Raw genomic sequence first — 8,420 nt, forward strand, 5'->3', positions numbered from 1 at the left:
TAAAATTCTAATTAACACAATTAAAAAATGGCGTACTGAAACTGAAAAGAGAATTCTCATCAGACAAAGTTCAAATGGCCAAATGACACTTAAGGTCATGTTCAACCTCCTTAGTGATACCATCTTACACCTGTCAGAATGGCCAAAGTAAAAATCACCAATGATAGCCTATGCTGGAGAGGATGTGGAGTAAAGGGAACACTCATCCATTGCTGGTGGGAATGCAAACTGGTGCAACCACTTTGGAAATCAGTGTGGTGGTTTCTCAGGAATTTGGGAATCAACCTACCTCAGGATCCAGCAATTCCACTCTTGGGAATATACCCAAGAGATGCCCAATCATACTACAAAAGTATTAGTTTAACTATGTTCATAGCAGCATTATTTGTAATAGCTCGAACCTGGAAATAACCTAGATGCCCCTCAATGGAAGAATGGATAAAGAAAGTGTGAAATATATACACATTAGAGTACTACTCAGCCATAAAAAATAATGACATCTTGGAAATGTGATTTTTTTTAAAATTAAAAACACAAATTAACATTTCTTCAATCTCAGAAACAAATCATAAAATAAAGAATGTTTCTGAAAGAAATATTTAAAAGGTATTACCAAGAACAGTAACAGTTTATTCAGGTTGTACATAGGCAGGGCATAATAGCTTTGTTCTTTCTTATATTTTGTTTATTTGTTTGTTTTTATTGAGCTATATTATCTCTGTTCTCCTCCATTCCTCCCCCTCCCCTTCTACCTTCTCCCATGATCCCCAAGCTCCCAATTTACTCAGGAGTTCTTGACTTTTTTGACTTTCTATGTAGATTAGATTCATGTATGTCTTTCTTGGGGTACTATTTGTTTTCTACATTCTCTGGGATTGTGAATTGTAGAGGTTTTTCTTTGCTTTATATCTAAAAGCCACTTATTATATCTGTCTTTCTGGGTTTGGGTAACCTCACTCAATATGATGTTTTCTAGATCCATCTATTTGCCCTCAAATTTTAAGATGTCATTATTTTTATCTGCTATATAGTACTCCATTGTGTAGATGTACTACATCTTCATTATCCATTCTTTGGTTGAGGAGTATTTAGGTTGTTTCAAGGTTCTGGCTATGACAAATAATGCTACTGTAAACATAGTTGAGTACATGTCATGTCATATGAAAGGATAGAATATCCTTTCGGTATATAGCCAAAAGTGGTATTTCTGGGTCTTGAAGTAGATTGTTTCCTAATTGTCTGAGAAATCATTGCAGTAACATCCAAACAGGCTGTAACAGCTTGTACTCTCACCAGCAATGCAGGAATATTCCCTTTACCCCAGAACGTCTCCAGCATAAGTTGTCATCAGTGTTTTTGATCTTGGCCATTCGTGCAGGTTAAGACGGAATCTCAGAGTTGTTTTGATTTGCATTTCTCTGATGGCTAAAGATGTTGAGTATTTTCTCTTAAGTGTCCTTCAGCCACTTTAGATTCATCTGTTGAGAGTTCTCTGTTTAGGTCTGTACCACATTTTTTAATTGTATTGTTTGTTCTTTTGATGACCAATTTCCTGAGTTCTTTTATATTTTGGAGATCAGTCCTCTGTCCAATATGGGGTGGGTGAAGAACTTTTCCAATTCTGTTGGCTACTGTTGTTCTTTTGCTTTACAGAAGGTTTCAGTTTCTTTTTTTTTTTTTTTTGGTTTTTCGAGACAGGGTTTCTCTGTGGTTTTGGAGCCTGTCCTGGAACTAGCTCTTGTAGACCAGGCTGGTCTCAAACTCACAGAGATCCGCCTGCCTCTGCCTCTTAAGTGCTGGGATTAAAGGCGTGTGCCACCATCGCCCGGCAAGGTTTCAGTTTCAGAAGGTCCCATTTATTGTTTCTCTCAGTGTCTGTGCTACTGGGGTATATTTAGGAAGTGGTCTCCTGTTCCAATTCATTCAAGTGTACTTCCTGTGGAGACACAGAACTGGCTTAGAGTGCAGGCTCCTCCTGGGACACATGAGACAAAGTTGGGAAAAGGTTGCTTGGCAAACCAAGCATAGATGAAAGCAAACTTTCTCTGCCCATTTCTCAAACGTTCTGTCAAAATCTGTACCCTCAATAGGGAAGTAGCCTTTGAGCTCAGTTCTTCATGCTCTACCAGTTACAAAGGAGTGCTTTGCTTCTGTATACTTTTTGCCTTGTTTCTATATACTTCTTTTCATTTTTATTACTGTTATTAATTGAGGTATTGTTTCTTGCAAGGAGAGGCAAGAGTTTCTCATGATCATGTATGTGAGTAAAGGGGGGTTTCAGAGTTGAGGTAATGATTTTTAGTCTGTATAAAAAGCCATACAAAACAAAGCTTGTTATGCAGTTGTTCACATTCTGCATCCCCTCTGTCCTGATTTGCACAAGACTCTTACCCAGGGACCCCAATGCACTAGACGTTGACACTTCCCACTTTCTCTTCTATAAGGTTTAGTGCAGTTAGTTTTATGTTAAAGTCTTTGATCCATTTGACTTGAGTTTTGTGTATGGTGATAGATATGGGTCTATTTTCATTCTTATACATGTTGATATCCAGTTATGCCAGCACCATTATTAATATACTTTCTTTCCATTTTATATTTTTTGGTACTTTGTCAAAAATCTGGTATTCCTAAGTGTGTGGATTGATATCCAGTTCAATTCAGTTTCATTGATACTCCTGTCTCTTTTTATGCCAATACAAGGCTGTTTTCAGTACACTAGCTCTGTATTAGAGTTTGAAGTCAGGGATTGTGATGCCTCCAGAAGTTTCTTTATTGTACAGGATTGTTTTGTCTATCCTTGGTTTTTTGCTTTTCCATGTGAAATTGATTATTGTTCTTTCCAGGTATGTGAAGAATTTTGCTGAGATTTTGATGGACATTGCATAGTGTTTGTACATGGCTTTTGGTAAGATTGCCATTTTTACTATGTTATTTCTACCTACCTGAGAGTATGAGAGATCTTTTTACGTTCTGGTGTCTTCTTCAATTTCGTTCCTCAAAGATTTAAAATTTTTGTCATATAGGCATTCTACTTGTTTGGTTAGAGTTACTCCAAGGTATTTTATGTTATTTGTGGCTGTTGTGAATGGTGATGTTTCTATGACTTCTTTCTCAGTCCATTTATCATCTGCATATAGGAAATTTACTGATTTTTTGAGTTAATCTTGTATCCTGCTACATTACTGAAAGTGTTTAAGCAGTTATATGTCTATTTTATTTAATTATCTGGTCTTGATTTAATTTTGGTAAGTTATATTTATCCAGAAGTGTCCATTTCCTTTAAGTTTTTCAATTTTATGGAGTACAGGTTTTCAAAATATGACTTGATGATTCTCAGGATTTCCTCCCTGTCTTTTGTTATGTTCAACTTTTGTTTTCTGATTTTGTTAATTTTCATAATATCTCTCTCTTTTGTTAGTTTGGATAAAGGTTTGTCTATTTTGTTGATTTTCTCGAAGAACCAACTCTTTGTCTCATTGATTCTTTGTATTGTTATTTACATTGGAAAAAATAGATAAATCAGCCAAAGAAAATGTTAAAACTAAATAACTTCTGACATAAAGCATCCAGGAAGTCTGAGACACTATGATAAAATCAAACTTAATAGAAAGCAAGGATGAAGGATACCAGATAAAAGGTTCAGAAAATATTTTCAACAATATCATTAAAAAAAATCCTAACCTAAAGAAAGACAGGCCTATAAATAAAGGTACATGAAGTTACAGAACACTAAATAGTAGAACAGAAAATAAAGTCCCCTTTTCACATAGTAATTAAAACACTAGACATAAATAATTAAGAAAGAATATTAAAAGTTATAAGGGAAAAAAGACCAAGTAACATATAAAGGCAGGCCTATTAGAATTATATCTGACTTCTCAAAGGAGACACTAAAAGCCAGAAGAGCCTGAACAGACATGCTACAGTCTCTAAAAGACCACAGATGCCAGCTCAGATTACAATACCCAGATAAATATTCAATTATCATAGATGGAGAAAACAAGATATTCCACAAAAAAGCCAAATTTAAGCAATAGTTATCTACAAATCCAGTCCTGCACAAGGTGCTAGAATGAAAACTCCAACCTAAAGAGGTGAACTGCAACCATGTAAACACTGGGAATAAGTAAGCTCACACCAGAAAAATCTAAAAAAGAGAAATAACAATATAACAGGAATCAAAAACTATTGGTCAATAGTTAGTTATTGAGATATCAATATCAATATCTCAGTAGTTATTGAGATATCTCTCAATATCAACAGTCCCATTTTCCCAATAAAGAGATAGACTAACAGAATTCATGAGAAAATAGGATCCATCCTTCTGGTGTATCCAAGAAACATACCTCAGCATCAGGAATAGATATTGAATAAAAGTGAAAGCTTGGGAAAAAATATATTCCAAGCAAAGGGACCTAAGAACCATGTTTGGTGTAGACATCTTAATATCTAACAAAATAGACTTCACACCAAAACTAATCAGAAGATATAGGGAAGCATGCTACATACTCATCAATGGAAAAAAACCACCAAGAAGACATTGCAGTTCTTAATATCTATACCCTAAAAACAAGTCCATACAATTTTATTAAAAATAACATTACTATATCTTAAGTCATATATTGACTCTTACATATTCATAATGGGATACTTCAATATTTCACTCTTGCCAATAGACAGGTCATCCAGACAAAAACTAAACAGAGAAGTGCTAGAGACAACTGGCATTATAAGCCAAATGAACCTAACAGATATTTATAGAACATGAGGCGCTGCTTGTCGGGGGTTTTGTCTTGCCTGGTTTTTGTCCTACCACCAGGACTTACAGCCATTTATCCCCAAAGAAATTATATAGAGGTCTATATTAATGATAAACTGATTGGTCCTACATTGGGCGCCATTCTGTAACATGAGGTCCTGTTTGTTGGGGTTTCTGTCCTGCCCAATCCCCACAGTCAGCAAATCCCAAAGAAATCATATAGAGAGTCTGCATTGAATATAAACTGATTGGCCCATTAGCTCAGGCTTTGTATTAGCTCTTATAACTTATATTAACCCATTGTCCTTATCTATGGCAGCCACAAGGCTCTGTACCTTTTTCTGCAGGGTAGGTCACATCTTGCTTCTTAGGTGGTTGAGACCGGACTACAAAAAGAGCTTCCTTCTTCCCAGAATACTCCTGTTCTCATGGCCCCACCTCTACTTCCTGTCTGGTTAAACGGCCTATACTTCTTGGCTGGCCCATCAGCATTATTTAAAACATGATTGACAGAATACAGACAATTCTCCCACACCACTTCCCCCTCTTTTGTTTTAAACAAAGGAAAATATCCATAGTCCATTTTTGGGACATAAACTTCATGTCAGTATATTAAATAATCTGTAAACAAATATGCAACAAATGAAGACAATGACCTCAAAATATAAACAACCTATACGTATCTTGATCAGAGGCAGGAGTAATATATAATGCAATATGAAAGTAGATCCTAAAAGTTGTATCAATATACAAAATGTCCTAAACAAAGATGCATATATACAATGTGACAAAATAACTTTGCATAGGTGTAAAAATAATGTAAACAAAAATAACAAATATAATTTGAACTTGTATCAATATGCAAAAACTATACCAACGTAAATTATCCATAAATAATAGCTCACAAGTTTTCACTCACTCTATTACCAATTTTTAATAAACATAGTTTTCACCCCAACCCTCTATCTAGTACAAGTAATAATAAACAACCCCTAAACAGTGTTCCCAACATTATCGACAAACTTTTTTGGAACAGGAGGCATTGTCCTCTAGAATTGCTTCCCACTGTCACGGGGGTTATGTTCTCTTAATGGGATCCTGCAAAAGTAAAGTGATGGGTAAGTTTCAAAATTATTTTCTAGTACAGTTGCAAACAGTTTCCGAGCTGTTGATAGGTGTTTTTTCCCCAAAGTTCTTTTCTTTTTGTACAGTATTTTCAGTTTTATTAGAAAAGTGCACACACAACCAACATTGCCTGCGTCATTTCTTGGCTCTGCTTGCATTCAGCACTTGCTCCTGAGCAGCTTTCTTTGCTTTTACCATCTCAACGAGTTCCTTTTATCGCCTCATACAGTCCTTCTTCGTCCTGCCAGGAACTGCTTCAGCTATCTTTTCCCACCTTTCCGGAGTATTTACTGGGTACGTTTTCAAAGCTTGTTCTAATAGCTTCTGCTCTCCTGTGGTCCAAGGAGTGAAATCTGTGCAGGGACCTTCAAATCGTTCTGAAGGGGCTGCACTGTCAGCCTGAGGGGCCACTCCATGTTAGCCTTTTTGTTGATGTCATCTTTCTGATGAAGGTCAAGTTTTTGGAGACATTTAGCCTTGCCCATAACATCTTTGGCAGTTCTTTTGATGCCAGAAGAAGAACGCATATACATGTAATTAGCAATAACTTCCCATCTTGAGTTTGTGCCAGTGGGGAAGAGATTGACGGCTTTAATTAATAACTGCAGATCACCTTCTGACCAGTTCTTACCGCCACTCCCACTTCCACCCGTTGACTTCTCTGCATTCTTGGATGCTTGCCGAATCTGGGCATCAGCTTCCTCCTTCTCTTTCCTCGTTTGCTCATTTACTTCTTCTGTCTGTTTTTCAAGTGCTGCTTTACCTACTTCTTTTGTAGATGACGTCAGTATCTCATTCAAGCTCTGTAAGCTCCCTAGCTCGAGCCCATCACAAAGCTTCTCCACTTCCTCCATCATCTTCACATGCTCTGCCTCACTGTCTGAGAAGTGATTCCAGTTCTTGCAGGAGTTCCGAAGTTTCTGCCTTTCCTTTTTTTAAAAAAAAAATTTTTATTGAAAAAAAATTTCTGCCTCCTCCCAGCCTCCCATTTCCCTCCCCCTCCTCCCACTCCTCTCCCCCCCACTCCGCTCCCCCTCCCTCTCTAGTCCAAAGAGCAGTCAGGATTCCCTGCCCTGTGGAAAGTCCAAGGTCCTCCCTCCTCCATCCAGGTCTAGGAAGGTGAGCATCCAAACTGGCTAGGCTCCCACAAAGCCAGAATATGAAGTAGGATGAAAACCCAGTGCCATTGTCCTTGGCTTCTCAGCAGCCCTCACTGTCCACCATGTTCAGAGAGTCCAGTTTTATCCCATGCTGTTTCAGTCACAGTCCAGCTGGCCTTGGTGAGCTCCCAATAGATCAGCTCCACTGTCTCAGTGGGTGGGCGCACCCCTCGTGGTCCCGACTTCTTTGCTCATCTTCTCCCTCCTTCCGCTCCTCATTGGGACCTTGGGAGCTCAGTCCAGTGCTCCAGTGTGGGTCTCTGTCTCTATCTCCATTCATCTTAGGGTTGGGAAGAGAATTGAACCTAGAGGGGCTCCCAGGTGCCCAGGGTGATGTCCCCAGTCAGTTCCTTGGGCAGCTGAGGATAGGGAACCTGAAATGGCCCTATACTATAGCAATACTGATGAATATCTGCCTTTTCTTTTTAATAGCCTTTTTCTGGATATCCTTTTCCTTCTTTGCCAGTAGAGCTTGCTGCCTAACTTCCTCCTCTTCCTTCTCTTTAGCCAACCTAGAAGCTTCTAATTCTGATTGTCTTTGCTTCTCTTTGGCTTCCTGCTCCTTCCGTCTGGCTTCTGCCTTTGCTTTCTTTTCTGCCTCTTTCTTGGCCCTTTCTTCTTCCTTAAACTTTTTTATCCTTGGGTCACAATTGTAAGCATTATCAACTAGTGTTCTTATTCTGTTCATCTTTTCCTTTTTCCGTTGGGCCCTTGTTGCTCTGTTCTGCTTCTCGATCCATCTCCTATCATCACGACATTCTGCTTTTTCTTCTTCATCTAAATAAGAAAATTCTCTCCAAGAATTAAAATTATACCAGAAAGAATAAAATATATCTACGTCTTCAAATGAGGAGTTCATGTCACCAAGTTTGGGAACAATTTTTTTATTTGACCATCTGGAATTCCTTTCAAACACAGGAGAAAACACTTGGAAGAAATTGTCCTTTGCTTCACTCTTAGAAGAAACTGAGTTGTCAAAAGTAGGATCTATGCTGTTAAATGCCCGTCTCTTCACTGGATCAGACAGCATTTCATAAGCTTTAGTTATGCAAGTGAAGTAGTCATTGTCTCCCTCTTTGATTGGCTCCCCAGTTGCTTTTCATTTGTCTGGGTGATGTTATTTGGAGTTCTGGCCAGAACATCATGAGAAGGTGCACCATTTCAGCAACTGGTACCCAAAAAAGCAGTCTTATATAATGCTGTCAACATCATGATGTCATCTCAACTAGGTGGAGTTGTTGCTCTGGGTCCTAAGCAACAGAGGAGAGGGTGCCCATACTGGCCTTGCCCTGTAGTCAGACTGATGAATATCTTAAATATCACCATAAAACCATCATCCAGTGTTCACCTTACTAGACCTGTAAGGAAGTGAAAGG

General features: G+C 38.2%; 1 pseudogene; it reads right to left on the reverse strand.

The window, feature by feature from the left end:
• Window positions 1–6,019: 6,019 nt before the first annotated feature.
• Window positions 6,020–8,089, reverse strand: LOC121439876 (annotated as a pseudogene).
• Window positions 8,090–8,420: the final 331 nt, after the last annotated feature.

Source organism: Microtus oregoni, unplaced genomic scaffold (assembly GCF_018167655.1).
Source record: "Microtus oregoni isolate MIOR12 unplaced genomic scaffold, Mior012 000063F_ref0000156, whole genome shotgun sequence".
In the NCBI taxonomy this organism is placed as follows: domain Eukaryota; kingdom Metazoa; phylum Chordata; class Mammalia; order Rodentia; family Cricetidae; genus Microtus; species Microtus oregoni.